Below are 24,063 nucleotides of genomic sequence, written 5' to 3'. Positions count from 1 at the left end.
AAAAGACAAGAAAGGAAGAAAAGACCAAAATGAATGTCAGAAGAGACTCTGAAACTCACCCTTGAGTCAAGAGTATCTAGAGCAAATGGAAAAAATGACAAGAGAAAATAGATGAACAGAAGATTTCAAATTGTATCTCGAAAAGACAAAGCCAATTATTGTAATGATATGTGCAAAGACCTGGAGTTAGAAAACCGGAAGGGAAGAACATGTTCAGCATTTCTCAAGCTGAAAAAACTGAAGAAAAAATTTAGGCCTTGAGTTGCAATATTGAAAGATTCTATGGGCAAAATATTGAATGGTGCAGGAAACATCAAAAGAAGATGGAAGCAATACACAGAGTCACTGTACTAAAAGAATTGGTCAATGTTCATCCATTTCAGGAGATGGCATATGATCAAGAACCAATGGTATTGAAGGTAGAAGTCGAGACTGCATTGAAGAAATTGACAAAGAATGAGGCTCCAAGAATTGATGAAATACCCATTTAGATGTTTCAACAAATGGATACCATAGTGGAAGCCCTCACTCAGCTATGTCAAGAGATTTGGAAGACACATGGCCAACTGACTGGAAGAGATCCATATTAGTACTTATTCCAAAGAAAGGTGATCCCAAAGAATGTGGAAATTATTGAACACTATCATTAATATCATATGCAAGTAAAATCTTACTGAAGATAATTCTAAAACAGTTGCAGGAGTATATTGACAGAGAACCTCCAGAAATACAAGCTGAATTCAGAAAAGAACACGGAACAAGGGATATCATTGCTGATGTCAGATGGATCTTGGCTAAAAGCAAAGAATACGAGAAAGATGTTTACTTATGATTTATTGACTGTGCAAAAGCTTTCAATTGTGTGGATCATAACAAATTATGGAGAACTTTGAGGAAATGGGAATTCTGGAGCACTTGATTGTATTCATGAGGAACCTGTACATGGAACAGGAGGTTGCCATTCAAACAGAACAAGAAGATATCACATGGTTTAAAATCAGGAAGGGAGTGCATTGGGGTTATATCCTTTCACCATACTCATTAAGTCTGTATGCTGAGCAAATAATCTGAGAACTTATAGTATATGAGGTAGAACGTGGCATCAGAATTAGAGGAAGACTCCTTAACAACCTGCGATACACAGACAACACAACTTTCCTTGCTGAAAATAAGGATGACACGAAGCACTTACTTATGAAGATTAAAGACTACAGTCTGCAGTTTAGATTATACCTCAATATAAAGAAAACAAAAATTCTCACAACTGGACCAATGAGCAGCATCACAATAAATGGAGGAAATATTGAAGTTGTAAAAAACTTTATATTACTTGGTCCTACAATCAATATCACTGGAAGCAGTAATCAAGACATCAAATGAAGTACTGTATTGGGCAAATCTGCTGCAAAAGATCTCTTTCAAGTATTGAAGACCAAAGATGTATCCTTGAACACTAAGGTGTACCTAACCCAAGCCATGGTATTTTCAATTGCTTCTTATGCATGTGAGAGCTGGACAATGAATAAGGAAGACTGAAGAAGAGTTGACACTTTTGAGTTATAGTGTTAGCAAAGAATACTGAGAGTACCATGCACTGCTAAAAGGACTACCAAATCTATCCTGGAAGAAGAGCAGCCAGAATGCTCCTTGGAAGTTATAATGGCCAGACTTTGTCTTACCTACTTTGGTCTTATTATCAGAAGGAACCATTCCCTGGAGAAGGATATCATGCTCAGTAAAGTGGAGCGTCAACGAAAAAGGGGAAGGTCCTCAACAAGATGGATGGACACAGTGGATGCAACAATGGGCTCAGATATAGGAAGGATCATGTGACTGGCATAACACTACACAGTGCTCCATTCTGTTGTGCATAAGTTTGCTATGAGTTGGAGACAACTCGAGGACACCTAACAGCAACACAGTATGACTGAAAAATATTTTTCTGTGGACTCCATCAGGATGGGGTACAGGCTACTTGGGTCTATTCTTTTCACATTCCATTGTATCTTACTATTTAATGAAGACAGCTCTATTTTCCTTTTTTCTGTGTATCATCATTTTTTTTTTGTCATTGGGTACATATGAATCATCATTTATTCTTTAGATTAAAAAAATTACAAACATATGTCTAGGTTTTGGCCTATTTTCATTATTTTTACTTAAATTTTGATGAGTCCTTTTCTAATGTGTAGATTTATATGTATTTTCTAAGTTTAGGAAAGTTTTCTTTTATTATAATTTGTTGTTCTATTTTGGTTCCATTTATTCTTTCCTTCCTTGGATCCAATTATCAGTAAGGTGAATAATTTTCCTTGTTATCTACTCTTATGATTTTTATGTTTTGATTATTTTCTCTTCATTAAAGATAAAATTCTAAAGTTTTTTCACAGTCAAATTTTCTGCAGTGCTGATTGTACTTTTCAGTTCTTCTAAGACCACCATGTGAAATTCTGTGACTATGGTTTTGGGTCTTTAAAATTCTAATCTCATTTAGATCTTTTTGCCTCTCAGCAATATTACTTCTCACTCAGTTTGTTGTCTTAGTTTATCTTTGAACTCCTCTTTATCTTTGAACTCTCTCTTTTTCAGTCATTATTGTTATGTTATATTGAGGACACAGAGCAGACCTGTATTTTTGTTTCATGTGGCATGCTTATCTTTTCATTCTATGTCAGTGAATTTTTTTATATGCTCTCCTTGTTTTCTTGTCTTTAAAAATGAGAGCTATATCTGGGGCCCATATATACCCCACATGGTCAATAATAATGCAATATGTGGAACAGTGATATCTTAAGTTCAGACTGAGGAAGAGATCCATTTACTTTAAGTCTCAGAGAATATTGAGAATTTGGAACTTGTCTTTCTTTCATTGATCATCCATCCTAGCATATCTTGACATCCAGCAAACAAATTCAGACCTCCAAAGTTTAATGATACAGAAAGTACAGATTCCAACTATGGATGAAGATCATAGATTATAACAATATTATGACAACTGTATGAATCTGGTTTGAATCCAGCACATCCATGCCATAAATTTTGGAAATAAATATATTCCCACATATGAGATCTGACTCCTAAGCCTGAAGGATATTCTTTAATATTTTTAGGGCCTTACTATTATATCTTTTTCAATTTAATAATATAAAGCTGTTTTTTTATTATTATTGTTTTCTATGCTTTTCATCTTCTTTTATATTTAAATATCTCTTCTGATTTGAATATCATTTGTTTATTTTCTTGAGTATTATTTGCAGATGGGCTACATGGATAATATTTTTCCTGGTCAATCCATATCTGCAAGTAACTTTCTGACCAATAAAGGATAAGATAGTTAGGTATAGGGTATATTTGGGAATTGGTCGTTTTCTTTCAGTGCTCTGTAAAGATTATTTTATGTGTCTTCTGATATTACAGATGAGAAGTTTAATCTCAATATGGTTCTTTTTCCTTTTAAAGTGTTTACAAGGTTGTGTTCATCTTTATGAAACTTTTTTTACATTTGTAATTCTATAATTGGGCCTATCATTTTTGCTATTTATTATAAGGTAACCTAAGAGGTTTACAATTTTCCCTTTATTCTTGAAATTCAGTAATTTTATCACAGTGTGCTTAAATGTGTGTCATATGTGCCTGAAATTTGATGAGCTCTTTCAGTTATGAGACTAGAAGTTTTTATTTCAGGTCACAGAAATTTTACCTATTATTGGTGTAATTAAAACATTTATTTTTTTCCCCCTCTGAACTATCTATAATGAGCCCTGGTTGCACAGTGAATGGTTATGTGAACTGAAATGTTGGCAGTTCAAACACAACAGCTGGGAGAAAAGATGTGGCAGTTTACAACCATAAACATTACAGCTAAGGAGAAGTTCTATTTTGCCCTATAGGGTTGCTGTAAATTGAAATCGATTTGATGACAGCTGGTTTGGTTTGGTTTGGAACAAGGAAGGTGATCCAACAGATTGTGGAAATTATCAAACAATATCATTAATATCATATGCAAATACAATCTCGTGAAGATATTTAAAAAACAATTGCAACAGTATATTGACAGAGAACTTCCAGAAATGCAAGCTGTATTAGGAAAAGGACATGGAATGAGGGGTATCATTTTTCTTTTTTTTTATTTTTATTGTGATTTGGATGAAAATGAACAGAGCAAATTCACTTTCTGTACAACAGTTCACAAACACTTTGTCTCATGACATTGACTATAATTTACCACAATCCAACAGCTCCCCTCCCACTTCCTCCCAATAGTTATCTCTCCCCTGTGTCCATCGCTCCATGTACTCCTGTTCCCTGAGCAGTCTCCTGTGCATAAACAGCCCTTCTTTCTCCCATGATTGTTCTCTCCAAGGAGTGTATCTACCTCAGGTAAATGTTCAACTCATATACCTGTCTTTAGTTTGGCTGGAAGCCACAGGTGTGGGTTCAATTCCAGACCTGAAGGGAAGCTAGGGGCCATCGTCTCAGTGGTTCCACCAGGCAGACCCGCAAACCTGGTCAAGGGGTATCATTGATGATGTCAGATGGATCTTAGCTAAAAGCAAAGAATACTAGAAAGATGTCTAACAGTGTTTTGTTGATTATGTAAAGGCAGCCCACCATTCAGATCGTAACAAACTATGGATAACATTGAAAAGAATGGGAATTATAGAACACTTAATCATTTTCATGAGGAACCTGTATGCCTACAAAGAGGCTGTCATTTGAAAAGAACACAGGGATACTGCATGGTTTAAAATCAGGAAGGATATGTGTCAGGGCCATATCTTTTCACTGTATTTATTCAATCTGTATGCTGAGCAAATAATCTGAGAAGCTGGACTATATGAAGAAGAATGCAACATCAAGACTGAAGGAAGAATCATTAACAACCTGTGATATGCAGATGACACAACCTTGCTTACTGAAAGTAAAGATGACTTTAAGCACTTATTGATGAAGATCAAAGACAAAAAAAGTCTTCAGTATGGATTACACCTCAACATAAAGAGAATGAAAATCTGCACAACTGAACCAATAAGTTAACATCATGATAAATGGAGGAATGATTGAGCTTGTCAAGGATTTCATTTTATTAGGATTCACAGTCAACATCTATAGGAGCAGGAGTCAGGATATGAGATATATTGCACTGGAAAAATCACTGCAAAAGACTTCCTTAAAATGTTAAGAGGCAAAGATGTCACTTTGAGGACTAAGGCGCACCTAACTAAGCCATGGTATTTTCAATCAGCTCATATGCATGTGAAAGCTGGATAATGAATAAGGAAGACCGAAGAGTTGATGACTTAGAAGTGTGGTGTTGGCGAAGAATACTGAAAATACCATGGACTGCCAGAAGAACAAACAAATCTGTCCTGGAAGAAGTTCAGCCAGAATGCTCCTTGGAAGTGCGAATGGCCAGATTTTGTCTCACCTACTTTGGCCATGCTGTCAGAAGGCATCATTCCCTGGAGAAGGATACCATGCTTGGTAAAGTAGAGGGTCAGCAAAGAAGGGGAAGACCCTCAATGAGATGGATTGACACAGTGGCTGCAATGATGGGCTCAAGCACAGCAAGTGTTGTAAGGATGGCACAGGACTGGCAGTGTTTTCTTCTGTTGTACGTAGGGTTAGTAGAGTTGGAGTTGACTCAACAGCACCTAACAACACCAGCAACATCCTATGCGATATGCCCTTAATGTTCTTTTTTTTTCTTCCCTTAACATTTTTTCAGGTATTTGCTCTCTTGAGACCTGAGTTAGTGGCCTAGATGATAAAAAATTCTCATCTTTTTCTTAAATGCATTTACCAAATTTTTAAAAGTGAAAACTATGTTATTTATATTCAGGAAGTTTGTTTTGTTTTGTTTTTAAATCAAAGTGAATTTCAATCTTTTACATGTGCTTATTGTTTTTTGGTTCAATCTTTACCTCTGAAGTTTGGTTTCAAAAAATGTTATGTCTGTTCAGTGTTTCTCCAGCTCCTGGTATATGCTATGGGGGATGAGTGGGTAGAGGAGAGGAAGCTGGTAGGTAATGGCTCCATTCAGGAGATGTAGTTAAAGTTAAAGGAGATTTAAGTTAAAAAGAGGAAAAGGGCCTCTGATTTCCACAGATTTCCTTCTGTTCTGGTTTTTCATAGTCTCAGCATTGAATATTTTGGTTACTGGTACTTAGTGTTGTAAATTTTATTATGAAAGTGTTGTAGTTGTTGTTGTTGTTAGGTGCCGTCAAGTCATCTCTGACTCATAGCCACCCTACAGACAGCAGAACATAACATTGCCCTGTCCTGGCCAGCCTCATGATTCTTGCTATATCTCAGCCTATCATTGCAGCCACTGTGTAAATCCACCTTGTTGAAGGTTTTTCCCTTTTTAGTTAACCCTCCACTTTACAAAGCATGGTATCTTTTTCCAGGGTATTATTCCCTCTGACAACATGACCAAAGTAGGTGAGATGAAGTCTGGCAATTCTCGCTTCCAAGAGCATTCCAGCTGCACTTCCTCCAGGACAGATTTGTTAGTCCTTGTGGCAGTCCATGCTACTCTTAATATTTTTCTCTAATACCACAACTCAAAAGCATCAACTCTTCTTCTGTCTTCCTTATTCATTGTCCAGCTCTCACATGCATAAGAGGCAACTGAAAATATCATGGCTTGGGTTAAGTGCACCTTAGTCTTTAAGAAGACATGTTTGTTCTTCAGTACTTGAAAGAGGTCATTTGCAGCAGATTTACTCAATGCACTACTTCTTTTGATGTCTTGACTGCTGCTACAATTGGTGTTGATTGTAGAATCAAGTAATGTGAAGTGCTTGAAAACTTCAATCTTTTCTCCATCCATTGTGAAGCTGTTTATCTAACCGTTTGTGAGGATTTTTGTTTTCTTTACATTGAGGTGTGATATTTGGAGCTGTGTGTCAACTTGGCTGGACCACAATTCTGTGTGGTTTAAGCAACTGTGATGTGGGTTATTCCCATGATGGGATCAGATGTATATGTTTTGAGCAGCCAATCGATTGAAAGGGAGTTTCCCTAAGGGTGTGGCCGGCTTCCAATATATTTATGGACATCCTGGGAAAAGTGACACTCTTTTATGGATTGGGATCCTGTTGTGCTGCCTACAACTGTCTGTGATGAACAATCCACCATTTGGCCTGGAGATCTTGGATTCATCATTCATTGGAGTCAACAGTAGGTTGGTCTGCCCATGGAGCAAGAAAGCTGAGTGCTTTGGGGCAGGAAGATTTCTGGCGGAGTGGAAATCACATTAATCGGCAGAAATGGAGAGACCAGGGAAACAGGAAACAGAGCTGCCTCAGCCTCAAAGGGTAGGACCATGGTCTTTGGGGGTGGACCACCACAGCCCCCTAAGTTTCGAAGAGCCAGATCTTCACTAACTTGTTTCTGGAGTGTGGGGCTGCTCGTTCATGTGAGCCAGTGAGATGGAGTCATAGCTGCTGCCCAGGGGAGAGGGGGCAGGGCTGCCATGCTCAAGAGGTAGAGGAACAGGGCCTTCCAGGCCAAGGTAATGAGGCTTCCACTCAGGAACTAGGGGACTAGAGCCACCCAGTGAGAGAGATCTGTACAGATGCCACCCAATGAAGATCTGTACAGGTGCCAAGTTGACAAGGGGTGAAATTGTGGTAGTTAAGTTTATGTGTCAACTTGGCTAGGCCTGCTTGGGTGGCTGGGCAGCTGGTGGTAGGCCTGGCTGAGTGGCTGGGCAGCTGGTGGTGGTTATTCCCCATGGTGAGATTAGTAATTAACTCTATGGTGGAATGTACTGGAGCAGCTGAGTAGTTGCTTTAGGGATGTGGTCTGCTTCCTGTATGTCAGAAGCAATTTTGGGACTGGTCTCTAGTTTATGGCATGCTTGAAACCTGCATGTAGCCATGTCGTTGTTCAGCAACCTGCCATGCTCTGCCAATTCTGGGACTTCCAATGGACTTGAATCAATGGCTGCCATATTGTTTGGTAACATTGAGACTGTGTCATTTTATTTGTTGACCTTGGGGTTGTTAGCCTCAGCATCCAGTAGTTGCCTGAGTGAAGAGATGCCTCTAGCTTCAGTGGGCTGGGAGCAGGAGGCAGAGCTGAAGCCCAAGGTTGAGGGGCTTTTACACGGCCCCTAGAACATGGCACTTTGAACTCAGATTTCTAGCCTCCCAAGCTGTAAGAGAATAAACTCCTGTTTGTTCAAGCCATCCCATTTGTGGTATATTCCTGTCAGAGCAGCACTACATAACCAGAACATGAGGTATAATCCATACTGCAGACTGTAGCCTTTAATATTCATCAGTAGGTGCTTCAAGTCATATTCACTTTCAGCAAGCAAAGTTGTGTTATCTGCATATTGCAGTTAGTTAGTGAGTCTTCCTCTAATCCTGATGCCACACTCTTCCTCATATACTCCAGCTTCTTGGATTATTTGCTCAGCATACAAATTGAATAAATATGGTGAAAGGATACAACCCTGATTCACTCCCTTCCTGATTTTAAACCACGCAGTATCCCCTTGTTCTGTTTCAATGACAGCCTTCCAATCTTTGTACAGGTGCCTCATGAATACAATCAAGTGTTCTGGAATTCCCATTCTTCTCAATGTTATCCATATTTTGTTATGATCCACACAATAGAATGTTTTTGCTAAGTCATTGAAACATAAGTAAACATCTTTCTGGTATTCTTTGCTTTCAGATCCATCTTAGCTGAAAGACATAAATGATATCCCTTGTTCCATCTTCTCTTCTGAATCCAGCTTGCATTTCTGGAAGTTCTCTGTCAATATACTCCTGAAACCATTTTTGAATTATCTTCAGTAAGATTTTACTTGCATGTGATATTAATGATATTGTTCAATAATTTCCACATTCAGTGGGATCACCTTTCTTTGGAATGGGTACAAATATGGATCTCTCCCAGTCTGTTGATCAGGTAGATGTCTTCTAAATCCCTTGGCAGAGCTGAGTGAGTGCCTCCAGTGTGGCATCCATTTATTAAAACATCTCAATGGGTATTCTGTCAATTCCTGGAGCCTCGTTCTTTGCCAGTTCCTTCAGTGCAGCTTCGACTTCTTCCTTCAAATATCATTGTTTCTTGATCATATACCACTTCCTGAAATGGATTAACATCAATCAATTCTTTTTGGTACAGTGACTCTGTGTATTGCTTCCATCTTCTTTTGCTGTTTCCTGCACCATTCAATAGGAGCTCTGGTAGCATAGTGGCTAAAGCACTTGTTTTGCCCATGGAATCTTTCCATATTGCAACTCAAGGCTTAATTTCCCTCCTCAGTTCTTTCAGCTTTAGAAATGCAAAGTGTGTTCTTCCCTATTGGTTCTCTAACTCCAGGTCATTGCCCATTTCATTATAGTAATTAGCTTTGTCTTCTCATGCTGCTCTTTGAAATCTTCTGTTCAGTTCTTTGATCTTGTCAATTCTTCCATTTGCTTTAGCTACTCTCCACTCAAGGGCAAGTTTCAGAGTCTCTTCTGGCATCCATTTTGATCTTTTCTTCCTTTCTGTCTTCTTAATGACCTTTTGGTTTCTTCATGGATGATATACTTGATGTCATCTCACAATTCCTCTGGTTTTGGTCACTGGTGTTCAATGTATCAAATCTCTCCTTTAGATTGTCTCTAAATTCAGAAGGGATATTATCAAGGTCATATTTTGGCTCTCGTGGACTTGTTCTAATTGTCTTCAACTTTAACTTTAACTTGCATACAAGCAGTTGATTGTCTGTTCCGCAATCAGCTCCTGGCCTTATTTTGGCTGAAGATATTGAACTTCTCCATCACTCTTGCCACCGATGTAGCCAATCTGATTCCTATGTATTCCATTTGGTGAAGTCCACATGTATAGCTATTGCTTATGTTGTTGATAAAAGGTATTTGCAATGAATAAATCCTTGGTCTTGCAAAATTCTAGTATGTAATCTCCAGTATTATTTCTATCACCAAGGCACTATTTTCCAGCTACTGGTAACTCTTCTTTGTTTCCAGCTTTTGCATTCCAGTCACCAGTGATAATCAACACATCTTGATTGCATGTTTGGTCAATCCAGACTGCAGAAGTTGGTAGAAATCTTCAATTTCCTCATCCATGGTTTTGGTGGTTGATGCATAGATTTGAATAAGAGTAGTATTAACTGGTCTTCTTTGTAGGTGCATGGTTATTTCTTATCACTGACAGCACTGTACTTCAGGAAAGATCTTGAAACAGCCATTGTGATGATGAATGCCACACCATTCCACTTCAATTTTTCATTCCTAGCATATTTGAAATGGCCAAAACCAGTCCATTTTAGCTCACTAATGCCTAGGATATCGATCTTTATGTGTTCCATTTCAGTTTTTACAACTTCCACTTTTCCTAGATTAATATTTCATACATTCCATGGTCTGATTATTAATGGATGTTTGCATCTCTTTCTGCTCATTTTGAGTCATACCATATCAGCCAGTTGAGGTCTTGAAAGCTTTACTCTATCCATATTGTTAAGGTTGTCTCTACTCTGAGGAGTCAGCTCTTTCCCAGTGAAATTTTGAGTGTCTCCCAACCTGATGGGCTCATCTTCTAGCACTATATTGGATAATGTTTCAGGGCTTTTCATAAAGTTTTCCAGTAATATGTTAGACAGTGTTTCACTGCTATTCATAAGGTTTTCACTGGCCAATTATTTGAGAATTAGATGGCCTCTTCCTTCTTCCAACTCTGTCTTAGCCTTGACGCTCCACTCAAACCTGTCCACCATGGGTTATCATGCTACATTTTGCAACAATGGTAGCATAGCCTCCAGCCTCACAGCAACATGTAAGCCACCACAGGACAGCAAACTAAAAGACAAGTTCATCTCCCTTAGTTGTTCTTAATTGCTCTGCACTCGCCTACCTCGGGACCCTGCCTTAAAATAGAACCACCCTCAAGTGAAAGCAGCCCAGAGCCCAGTGCCCACCTACCTTGGGCCCCAGCCTTAAAATAGAGCTGTCCCCAAGTGAAAGCAGCCCCAAGCCTGGTGCCCCCCTACCTCAGGCCCTGGTCATATTATGAAAGTAGATCTACATTATCTCTTGAAATTTTTTCTTCTACTCATTACTAGGGCTCTTTTGTATGATTTTGTCCCCCAAAATTCATTTGGAATAATGTCAGAATCTAATGAAATTACAATAACTTCCAGGTAGTATTTTTGGCAGTGAAGATTTATAGTATAAATTCATACAATGTGCTTATGTCCAAGTATTAAGGATATACAAAAATGATGGGGCATGACAAAAATATTAGTTTTTCTTAAAAAAAATGTTTTTTAAGTATCTTACTTTCTATATTTTATATTTCTGTATTTTGTTTTGTTCTTGATGGTCCACAGCTGAGTGTCAGAACAGTAAGTATTTCCTGAAAAAGGGAACAAGATTTTTCCAAAGGCATTTCCATGGCACCTCCATAAATCAGCAAGGTACCTAAGAGAGCAGTAAATCAGCACCCAGGGCTCTGTCCTCCTCTCATTATATCTTCCTTCCAGAACATGATGAGGCTATATTTATTCCCTAAAACAGGCCTTCCATGTGAATACAGGAGGAATGATTTTTTTTCCAGTTTTTTTCTTGAAACTTAAGATTATGTTTCATTTCTTGTACATAAATATGTATTTCTGTATGTATATTTTGATGATTTGGTGCATGAGTACATAAAACATACAAGAACAGGTCTCTTTTCTCTTGTTCTTTCCCTTCATCCTACTTCCTGATATTTAAAAAAATTTTAATTCAGTATATATCCATTGAGTAAGATGCTACATCATAAACATTGTAGGTGTTGGGAATACAGAAATAAATATAATATGGGCCTTGTGTGAAGGTGTAATTTGTTTGTAAACACACAGCATATAATTCTAGTTGAACTATTTAGTATTCTCATCAAGCAGCGATGGCTTTTGATCATAAAGAACAAGTAAAACTAATTTCCATTACACCTTTGCAGAAGTAGCATGTGTTTATAATTAGGTTATGTAAAGATAAAATATATCTTTTCTCTTTGGGGAAAGAGGAATTTGCTCCTTTTATCTTTATCTTTTTATCCTGACCTACTCACAAAAATAAAAAAATCAATAATCTGTTTTCTTGGCAAGTTAAAAAATATCAAAAGCCCTACAATCATTCATCAACCCATTCCCTGGTTCATAAAATTATATCCAACTTCAAAATGTATTTGTATCATAATGAAAAGCAGTATTATGGAAAACAAATATAGGAATATAATGGCTTGTTGTATGGGACCCAATAATAATTAAAAATTTACTTATTTTGATGATTTGATATAGAACACATATCAAATTTTGATTCATTGAAATAAAAAATCTATTTTTATAAATTATTTCATTCTCAGGGAAATTTTCAAGAAATTTATCATTTTTTGTAAGCTTATTTATTTATTTTGTGGAAGCCAGTGTATAACCTATAACCAAGTCACAATTACCTAAAAACAAGGAGAAAATATTTGAGTGTTTGGGCTCCCTAGTGCTGCAATAACAGAAATAACTCAAGTGGGTAGCTTAACAAACATGGATTTATTCTCTTACAGTTTAGGAGGCTAGAAGTCTGAGTTCAATGTGCAGCCTTTAGGTGCTGCATGAAAGCTCCTCAACCTTGGGCGTCAGCTCTGCCTGCAATTCTAGGCCCATTAGAACTGGAGGCTTTTTCTGACTCATGCGTTTGCTGGCTGCTGAGGCTGACAAAAGGATAATCAACAAGTTAAATAGCACGGTTCCAAGATTAGCAAGCAACAAGACAGGCCACTAATTCAATTCCAGAAATAGTCCCCAGATCAGCAGGCAATATGGCAGGCCACTGAGACAAAGACTCAGCCCAATGCAAGATCCAGATGTGCCAAAAGCTGGAAACCTTTCTCAAAACTTCTCCTTATATACTGGAAGAAGGCCATGCTCCAGTGGCAGCTACTCAACTGCTCATAGCAGATTCCACCATGGAGTTGATGACCAATCTTATCATGAGTAATATCTACACCCAGCTGCCCAGCCACTCAAAACCATGGCCCAGGCAAGTTGTCACACAACTTTAACTACCACACTGAGTTGTAGCACATATGATATATTTATGGCACAAGCTAAGGTTTACAATTCAAATATGTAATAGATTTTCTAGGCATAAGCTAATTCGAAGGATTCATCTTTAATCTGAAAAATATCGAATAGCCTCGAAAACCCAAGAAGGGGTCACTATGAGTCAGATCTGACTCGATGGCAATGAGTTTGGTTTTGATTTTTACATAAGTTTAGAAACAGAAGATTTTGGAGCAAAATAGATAAATGATTCAAAGTAGATCAATAGTTAGAAAATATCTTCCAAGGTGTGATGGCTAAGGTTGTGTGTAAACTTGTCTAGACCATGATTCTGGGTGGTTTAAGCAGTTGTGGTGTTGTCTTTCCCATGATGAGATCTGATGCAAGGTAGTCACTTCCATGGTGGGATATACAGCAACCAATCAGTTGAAAGGGAGTTTCCTTAGGGCTGTGGCCTGCTTCCAATATATATGTGGAGGTCCTGGGAAAATGTGGGAACTTCCTGTTGAATCTGGACCCTATTGTGCTTCCTGCTGATCTTGGGTTCATCAGCCTCTGCAGCTGCATGAGTCAGAAAAAGCCTCCACCTTGACATTTAGCTCATGACCTTGGGACTTGATAGCCTTTGCAACTGTCCTGTGAGCCAATAATCCACCACTTTGCCTGCTGATCTAAGGTTTATTAGCCCCTGCAGCTGTGTGAGTCAGGGAAAAGCCTCCAGCTGGATGTTTGACTAAGGAACTTGGGAGTTGCCAGCCTCTATAAATGTGTGAGACATTTTCCTGAAATAAATTTCTCTCTCTCTTTGTGTGTGTGTATGTGTGTATGTGATTATATATATACATATATATGTATATATACACATATACACATGTATATACATGTTAGGTTGGCTCCAACTCATAGCAACGCCTCCTTGGGTTTCTAAGGCAGTATCACTACAGAAGTAGATTGTCCAACCTTCCTTCCAAGGAGTGGCTGGTGGGTTTGAACTACCAGCCTTCTGGTTAGCAGTCAAATGCTTTAGGCACTATGCCACCAGTGCTCTATACACACACACACACACACACAAGCTTTACTGGCCTTACTTCTCTAGAGAAACTAGTCTAATATGCACAGGAATAGCTTACAGATTATTTTCAATTTTTTATACTGTCAAAATGATAAAGAAAGTTGAAGAATTTGCTGTTTAGAACTACAAAGACACTAGACATTTCCATGAACCTTTCTATATGTAAATATCTAGTTAGAAATTAATCTATCAGATAAGCCTATTTTGTAGATACGTGCTTATGGGAAGGGAAGAACACTCTGAGCATTATTCAAGCTAAAAGAACTGAAGAAAAAAGTCAATATTGAAGGATTCTATGGGCAAAATGTTGAAAGATACAGTAAGCATCAAAAGAAGATGGAAGAAATACACAGAATCACTGTACCAAAAAAATTGGTCAATGTCCAAATATTTCAGAAGGTAGTGTATGATCAAGAACCAATAGTACTGAAGGAAGATGTTGAAGCTGCACTGAAGGAACTGATGAGAAGCAAGGCTCTAGGAACTGACGAAATACCCATTGAAATGTTTCATCAAATGGATGCAGTGGTGGAGCCACTTACTTGTTTATGCCAAGAAATTTGGAAGAGAGCTACCTGGCCAAGTGACTGGAAGAGATAGATATTTGTGCCCATCCCAAAGATAGGTGATCAAACAGAATGTGGAAATTATCAAACAATATCATTAATATCACATGCAAGTAAAATCTTGCTGAAGATAATTAAGAAATGATTGGAGCAGTATATTCACAGGGAACTTCCAGAAATGCAAGATGGATTCAGAAGAAGATGTGGAACAAGGGCTATCATTGCTGATGTCAGATGGATCTTGGCTCAAAGCAAACAATACCAGAAAGATGTTTACTTGTGTTTTATGGACTAAGCAAAAGTATTCAACTGTATGGATCATAACAAATTATGGGTAACATTGTGAGGAATGGGAATTCCAGAACACTTAATTGTGCTCACGAGGAACCTGTACTTAGACCAGGAGGCTGTTCTTCAAATCAGGAAGGGTGTGCAGCAGGGTTGTGTCCTTTTACCATATTAATTCTATCTGTATGATGAGCAAATAATCTGAGAAGCTCGACTATATGAAGAAGAGTGCAGTATCAGGACTGGAGGAAGAGTCATTAACAACCTGTGATATACAGATGACTCAACCTTGTTGAAAGTGAAGATGACTTGAGGGACTTACTGACGAAGATTAATGACTACAGTCTTCAGTATGGATTACACCTCAAGATAAAACAAAAATCCTGACAATAGGAGCAATAAGCAGCATCATGATAAATGGAAGAAAGATTGAAGTTGTCAAAGATTTCATATTACTTGGATCCACAATCAACACCCATGGAAACAGCAGTCAAGAAATCAGATGACATATTGCATTGTGCAAATCTGCTGCAAAAGACCTCTTTGAAATGTTGAAGTGCAAAGATGTCACTTTGAAGACTAAGGTGTACCTAATCCAAGCCACAGTATTTTCAATAGCTTCATATGTATGTGAAAACTGAATAAAGAAGACTGAGAAGTTGATGCTTTTGAATTGTGGTGTTGGTGAAGAATATTGACAATACCATGGACTGTCAGAAGAACAAACAAATGTGTCCTGGATGAAATGCAGCCAGAATGCTCCTTGGAATTGAGAATGGTCAGACTTTGTCTCACCTACTTAGGTCATATTGTTAGAAGAGGCCATTTGCTTGAGAAGTATATCATGCTTGGTAAGGTGGAGGGTCAGCAAAAAAGGGAAGACTCGCAATGAGATGGATTGACACAGTGGCTTCAATGATGTATTCAAATATAGCAAAGATTGTGAGGATGGTGCATGACCAAGCAGTTTTTCATTCTATTGTGCTCAGGGTTGCTGTGATTTGGAGCTGACTCGACAGCACATAACAGCAAAAACAAGGATATAATGTGATCTACTACTTAACAAAAATGGAACTTGATTCATTTCTGAGTTTTACTCACAGTGAGACAGTAGCAAGTCCAGTATCTGTGTCTCCCCATTATATATAAAAAAAAGTTTAATTGATATTCATCCTCAAAGACAGTTAATTACAGTAGAAAGTACTTGATGCTATTTAATAATGCTCAGATCAAAGCAATTTAAATCTGCATCATTTTAACAATATGCAAGTGTATAAGTAAAGGAATTATCTTTAGTGTGAGGTTAGTCTTTCTTCTCTCTTTCTGATTTTGCTCAGAATGCATGGGCAACCTAGATAGTGAAGCTGTGATAAACAAAGAGAATATTTGAGAGAAAGGAAATCCCTTGCTTTTTGTTTTTGTTTTCTGCATGAAAGGAATTGCAGAGGTTTTGTAGATGAAAGGTTTTATTTATCCAAGGAATTCTTTGAACTTGTACTATTCTTTGCCCAAAATCATTTAGAAGGAGTTTAAAACAAACAAACAAAAAAACATTTATATTGTAACTAGACAGTAGAGACATGCTCTATAGCATTTAGTTCATGGACAGTTAAACGGAGAAGGCATACACCTCAAAGTTGAAATGAAGTAGTTGCTTTGATGCTCAGTTATTGCTGGCTTAATTGAGGTATTTCATCATGTGTTGTGATGAGTTTTTTGGTTATTTATTATGTTTTTGTGTTGTCTTACCTCTTTGAGTCTTCACACAACCGAAAGACTCTCCTGAGTGTCTTTTAAAGGAGAAATTGTGTTGGACTTTGAACACTATAATCAGTTGTTTAGCCCAAAATGTATTAAATATAGGCGCTGTAAATAATGCTTTTACCTCCTGTCTTTGATGACCCACTTTCTCTCCTTCTTCTACCCTTTGGAGTTGGAAGGCTTCATGTGATACTTCTGCCTTCCAAAATCTTGCAGTCATCCTGTTCTATCTTCTTCTGTTAATGATTATATTACCTCAACAGTATTTAACTACAGTTTTCATGGTCAATTATTAATGAATGTTTCCTTTTATCTGTATTATTACTTTGCCAACAACACTGCTGTGAAGTTAATTACCTAGCAGTTTTTAAAAGAATAAAATGAAAGAAATGGCTTTTGCTGTTAAATTGTCATGCAGACCTGCTTTTGTCATTACAGGATAACAACAGATCCCTTTGATAGCTAAGCCAAGCAGGTCAGCCTCTCTCTATTGTTCAAATGGTTGATAAAATATTCACAAAACTGAAATCTGTTGGGGTCTGAAACCTATGACTTTGCAATTTGGATTTCATTTGATTATGCCCTTTGCAGATTGTTCATGTTCTTTCAACCTGGTTGAAAAAAAAGCGTTTGTGTTTAGACCTGCTGCGCTCCTAACATTTAAGAGAGAATGAATGCCTTCCACAAATCAAGGTACCCCAGGCAGCAAAGGTTTCATCTTGCAAACAATGGCTGAGAGAGACACCTGGTTACAGACATATTAAGAGACTACATTGTGAGGCCAGCTGAATTGTGGAGAATGGATGTTCAGGAAGTGGCATTCCTTGATTTCTAAAAGGTTACTATGCTTAAGCTTTAAAGAGTCCTGTTTATCTTGACCTGTCTTAAAAAAAAAAAAAAAATTATTCTCCATTAAAATACTAAGGCAATAGCTTTAAGATTTTTAATTAGGATCTTTCTTTGTGCTATTAGTAAGAGCACTTGACTGCTAACCAGAAGGCTGGCGGTTCAAACCCACCAGCCATTCCTGGGAAGGAAGATGGGGCAACTATGAGTCGGGTCCGACTCGACGGCACGTAACAACAACAACAACATTAGGAAGAGCACAAGCATGGAGTCCGTTGTGGAGTTGCCAGATTTAGTGAAAAAATAAAAAATATGTCCTGGTAATACACTTCTTCTTGTTGTTATGTGCTGTTGAGTCGGACCCGACTCATAGTGACCTCTCCTTGGGTTTCCGAAGCAGTATCACTACGATAGTAGATTGCCCCGTCTTCCTTCTGAGGAGTGGCTGGTGGGTTTGAACCACCAGCCTTCTGGTTAGCAGTCTAGTGCCTTAGGCACTACGCCACCAAAGCTCCCAGTAAATATACTACATCAAGTTAAATTTCAGTTTTAGAAAACAACAAATAATTTTTAAATTTAAGTATGTCCAGGGTACCCTGTATTCTTTCTGGCTGCCAGAGTTCTATTTATTTTTATACTACAGAAAAATTAACGCTTATTTTACAGTTCCAGATAGTGAGTAACCGAAGAATTCCAAATGTACTAACTACCAAATGAAGGCTAATTGATATGATTATGCTATTTTGATAACACTCCTTTTATCTTCGTTCTGAGAATTTTTCTAAATATTTCAAAGTAGTGGTTTCTAAACTTGGGCATCAGATTCTTACCTGGAAAGCTAACACAGTTCACTGAAGTAGAACAAGGCTTGGGCCTTTGTACTTTTACCAAATTGTTCAGATGATTCTGATACTTACCCAAGTTTGAGAACCAATGCTTAAAGCAATATATTACAAAGTACTGTAATAAGTCTTGAAATCTATTTATAGTGCTCTGAGAAATGTCCCTTTACTTCTAAGGGTATTTTTTTTTTTTTTTTAATTTTTTTTAGAGATTGCTTACTCTCTTCTTTTCACTTATTCAATTTAGTAACTATTCTCAGCCTTTTAACTAACCTGATGTTTCTGAGGAATATGGCAGAGACCTCTCAGGGACAGTGGCTTCATGTGGAAGTGACTCTGAGGATGGAAAGGATGGAAAGGGGTATGAAGTGTGTCAAAACCCCCTCCTGCCTCCTTCAACCCACCCCTTCAATTAAAAAGGTTTGCCAGGGTGGGTTGCTCAGCAAGGAAACAATGTCTTACTCATGTTTTTGTTTTCTCACTTCCCAGCACAGTGCCTGGTGATAAATAAAAGATGAATAATCTACTCTTTTTTTCTCGGTTCTTTTGCAGGATTTTTCACACTTTCTCAGTGCGTATCATAACACATTTTCTTTTTTGTACCTGGGGTGGTATACAATTAATTTAACTTTGCATTTGAAAATTTTCTGTGGGACTTCATTTATTGATGGGACAGGGAGAGTATTCTAATTAGAATAGGAAGGAGATTTGCAACTCTTTAATATATTTTCAGCAAAAGAATTACCAATCCTAAATTCCTTAATGAACTTTTTTACTTTACGCATAGAATCTAGTTATTTTCAGTCAAGGAAAGTGAACCTTGGTGAGAATACCTCAATTGCCCATGGACATACAGTCAAGTTGTACTAATGTTAGAACTAGCTCTCTGCCTTCTGATCATTCAGTCTTCATTTATCTATTTGTTAAGCAGTTATCGAGAGAGTACTCTGTTCCATGAACTATATTAAGTACTGGAGATTAAAAAAAAAAAAAATTACATGGTTCCTATACATTACAGTTTAGATGAGGAAACAAAACAAAGTAATGCATTATAATAATTATTAAATACTTTGACCAAGATATAAGCAAATGATTCTCCCTGCTCCACATCTAATGAGTTTTGCTTTTGGTTAACTTCTACTTGGATTTGATGCTTTAAAAATAACTTCATTATTCTTTGAGGACCATCTTCTTGGCAACTTGTGTCTGCCAGAGCATGGATTCTGCATATGCACATATCCACCCAGACACTCATCTGGCACCATGCAGATAACAAAAAGTATGAGCCCCAACAATGGTTGTTTAGCATGGTAGTGCGGGGTCATAAAAGTGATTATGCAAACTGAAATTATGCAGCCACATAAAAATTGTGCAAAGAGGAGAGGCAATAATGTACAGCTTTTCACTCATTAAGTTGGAGGGTCAGTAAAAGCAGAAACCATATTTTTCTCCTAATTATTTCCTACTTTGAACATAGGTGTCCATTACAGCTGCCACTGAGGTGATTCTGACTCCTGCTGACATGACCCCATGTGTGCAAAAGCAGAGCTAGCCTGCATAGGTTTTTTTTATTTAAAAAAAAAACAAACTTTTTTTTTATTGTGATTTGTGTGAAAATATACAGAGCAAATTGACTTTCCATACAGCAATTCACATACACTTTGTCTCATGACATTGACTACAATTTACCACACTGCAACAGCTCCCTTCCTACTTCCTTCTGATAGTTACCTCTTCCCTGTGTCCATCCCTCCATGCACCCCTACCCCCTGAGCTGTCTCCCTGTGCATAAACAGCCCTTCTTTCTCCTATGATTGTTCTCTCCAGGGAGTGTATCTATATCAGGTAAATGTTCAACTCATATGCCTGTCTTTTGTTTGGCTGGAAGCCACAGGGGTGGGTTCAGTTCCAGACCTGAAAGGCAGCTAGGGGCCACAGTCTCAGTGGTTTCACCAAGCTCTTTCAGGCCAGTAAACCTGGTGCCCCACTTTTTTTCTTTCCAAATGATTTTGAGTGTTTTTCCGCATTGTTCTCCCTTTCTATCCAGGATATCTGACATAGATCCCCCTCTGAGTGCTTCACAGTGGTAGCCAGGCACCATCTAGTTCTTCTGGTCTCATCATAGGTGGGGATCTCATGGTGTACCAGTTGCTAAGACTAATTCTTTCCATGAATCTTTGGTTTTCTTCACCATTGTTGTATCTAGATGGCTGCTTGTAAGCTTTTAAGATCCCAGTCGCTACTCGCCAAAGTAGGAGGTGAAACAATGTTTTGTGTAGTATGTTATGCCAATTCAGCTTGATGTCCTCTGTAACTATGGTCCCAAGCCCACCGGTTCAACTACTCAGCCCCTCTGGGTAGCTAGCTGTGACCAACAAGTGACTACAACCTTGTCCCTTCTCAGCTCTACTATATACACCTGGGAATTCAGATCATACAAATAAACTTATAGGACCATTGTCTGCCAACCCTTTACATGATCTTCAGTACCCTCTCTGCTTCATAGACATACTTAATAGTTCAGCCTGTCCACCTATCTATCCACCCATATACCCGTGTTTGCCTTCACTGACAACACAGTACTGTATGTGCAAATTGGTTCATCTTTGTTGTCAGTACCTCCCATGTACCTCTCTATGTCTTTCTCTTCCTCAATGCCACCATATTGATCACTCACATTTGGTACATTGCCCTTCTCTTCACCCAAATCAATACTTATTTCCACCTATCTAACAGTGTTCTCTCCCCTCCCCTCCCACTACTGGTAACCAACAAAGAAAGTTTCCTTCCACAGATAATCTTTTCCTTGACTTTTACAATAATGGACTAAAACAATATTTGTCCTTCTGTGATTGACTTATTTCACTCAGCATAATGTCCTCCAAGTTCATTCACATTATGCAGTATTTTGTAGATTCAAGGTTATTCTTTAGCATTGCATAGTATCCCACTGTGTGTATGTACCATAGTTTGGTTATCCATTCCTCAACTGATGGACACCTAAGTTGTTTTGATCTTTTGGCTCAGATCATACAAATAAACTTATAGGACCATTGTCTGCCAACCCTTTACATGATCTTCAGTACCCTCTCTGCTTCATAGACATACTTAATGAACACAGGTGTGCATATATCTGTTCTTGTCATGGCGCTCACTTCTTTAGGATATATATCTAGTAATGGAATGGCTGGGTCAAATGGTATTTCTGATTCCAACTTTTTAAGGAATAGCCATACTGCTTTTCACAGAGCTTGTACCATTTTACAGTCCCACCAGCAGTGTATGAGAGTCCCAATCTCTCCACTTCCTCACCAGCATTTGTTATTGTCTGTCTTGTTGAACTTTGCTACTAGTTCTGGGGCAAGATGATATCTCATTGTTGTTTTGATTTGCATCTCTCTGTCTAATGTCTAATGGCTAATGAAGAACTCTGGTAGAGTTCTGGTAGAGTTTTATATATATCATCCCATTGCCTTCTCACTTGCATGGTTTCTGCTGAGAAATCGGAGCTTATTCTTATTGGTTGTCCTTTGTAAGTAACTTTTTGTTTTTCCCATGCTGCTTTCAAGATTCTTTCTCTGTCTTTAGTTTTGATTCATTTGATGATGATATGTCTTGTTGATTTTCTTTTGGAGTCTCTCCTGTTTGGGGTTTGTTGGAATTCCTGAATGGATATATTCTCATCTTTCATCATATCAGGGAAGTTTTCCTGTAACAAATCTTGGACAATTTTCTCAGTGGTTTTGTTTTTCTCTTCGTGTTCTGGAATTCTAATGACATATAGGTTATTCCTTTTGATGGTATCCCACACGAACCTTATGCTTTCTTCATTGTGTTTTGATCTTTTTCTGATTGATCCTTTTCCAAAGAAGTATTGAGGCATTTGTCTTCAATCTCATTAATTCTGTCTTCCATTGCATCAATTCTACTCCTTTGCCCTTTCAATGTGTTATGTATTTCTCACAATTTAGTATTACTCTTCTGCATTTCTATCTGTAGATTTTGTATCATTTATAATTTTTCATTATTTTGTCATTTTGTTTTTGTATTTTCTTCCAAAATTCTTCTAGGGTTTTTTCTGTGTTTTCCTTGGTCTGTCTCTTAATCCTTTGAAGATACCTAAATATAATTCTTTTGAATTCCTTATCAGAGAGTTCCAATGCTGCTGCTTCTTTAGGGATGTGTTCTGCATTTGTATCCTGCTTATTGTTTCTACCACTTTATCTTGCTTCTTTGCATGGACTGTGATGGTCTATTGTCTCCAAGACATCATGGCATTGTTGTATTTAAGTCTCTGTTAACTGTTTGTGAAGAGCAGCCAAAGGTGAGTCAGACTTTTCTTGGTGGTTGATTATCATTGGCCCATTGGTAGAGAAGAAAGTGGTGGCTCTCAGTAAGTGAAGCTGCAGGAGGTGTGGGTGTAGTTGTGTCATATGGGGACTGTTGCTGTCTTCCACTCAGACAAAAACAACAATTGAATAACTGTCAAAAAACTAAAAGCACATGGACAAAAATATACTGTGTAATCACACAAGAATAGTAACTAAAAAAAGAAAAAAGGGAAGAGAAGAAAAAAAGTACAAAAAAGAAAGAACTAAAAATACCCTGTAATATCTGGCGAGAGGGCAATAAGAGAAGAATAGGTAGAGAAGGAGAATAATGAAGAAAAAAATGGGAAAAACACAAAAAGAAAAACAAGGAACAGGGTTAACCATGAGAAAGAAAATAAAAATTGCAACCAGGAACAGGGAAAAGATAACTAGAACTGGATAATTGATCTAGCTGATACCTAGAACCTGGGAGAGGAAGAATAAAGAATAATAGTAAAAAGGACAAAAGTAATAATAATAACAGTAGTTTTATAACAGACAAAAACAAACTGAAAAACAGAAAAAAAAAAAAATCATGGTAGGGCAGGGCAGGGCACCCAGGCTCTGTCTGAGCACACAGACTGGGATGGAAATTGGCTGGCCCAGAAAGTGGGTGGGAGTGAGGGAAGGTTGCACCTCCATTCACCAAAGGGAGTGGGGTATAACAGTAACAATGGAATGTTGCACTTTTCCAGTCATCCTGGTCCGGAATCTCCTTGGGGTTTCCGGTAGTGGATCTTCTTAAATCCCTGGAATCTGGGAGAATGCTGTCTCTTTAAATAATCCAAAATGGTCAAGCCACTTATAAACATTCAAAATGGTTTCACCCTCTGGACAGACAAATGTCTACAGCTCAGCCCGCCATCCTCTTTGCTACTTTTGCTTTTATTTCCCAGCCACCAGAACAGGCCTTCATGCAGTCCTTGGCTAGCAGGGCCAATTTTTAGGTTAATTCTTAGACCTTACCACCACTCGGCAATATCCAAGCTGTCTGTGTCATAAGGATCGCTGCCAGACCGCAGCTCTGTATGTCTTCTTTTTTGGTGTTTTCATGAAAATGCTTCTGCTAGCCGGTGTTTGGGAGCTCTGGTAGCATAGTGGCTAAGACACTTGCCTGCTAACCAGACGGCTGGCGGTTCAAACCCACCAGCCACTCATCGGAAGGAAGGTTGGGCAATCCTACTTCCGTAGTGATACTGCCTCGGAAACCCAAGGAGGGGTCGCTATGAGTCGGGGCCGACTCGAC

The sequence above is a fragment of the Orycteropus afer genome, unplaced genomic scaffold (genome assembly GCF_000298275.1).
Source record: "Orycteropus afer afer isolate SDZICR_OR568_19922 unplaced genomic scaffold, OryAfe1.0 scaffold00140, whole genome shotgun sequence".
NCBI classification, from domain to species: Eukaryota; Metazoa; Chordata; class Mammalia; order Tubulidentata; family Orycteropodidae; genus Orycteropus; species Orycteropus afer.
This window is presented reverse-complemented; position numbering follows the sequence as displayed.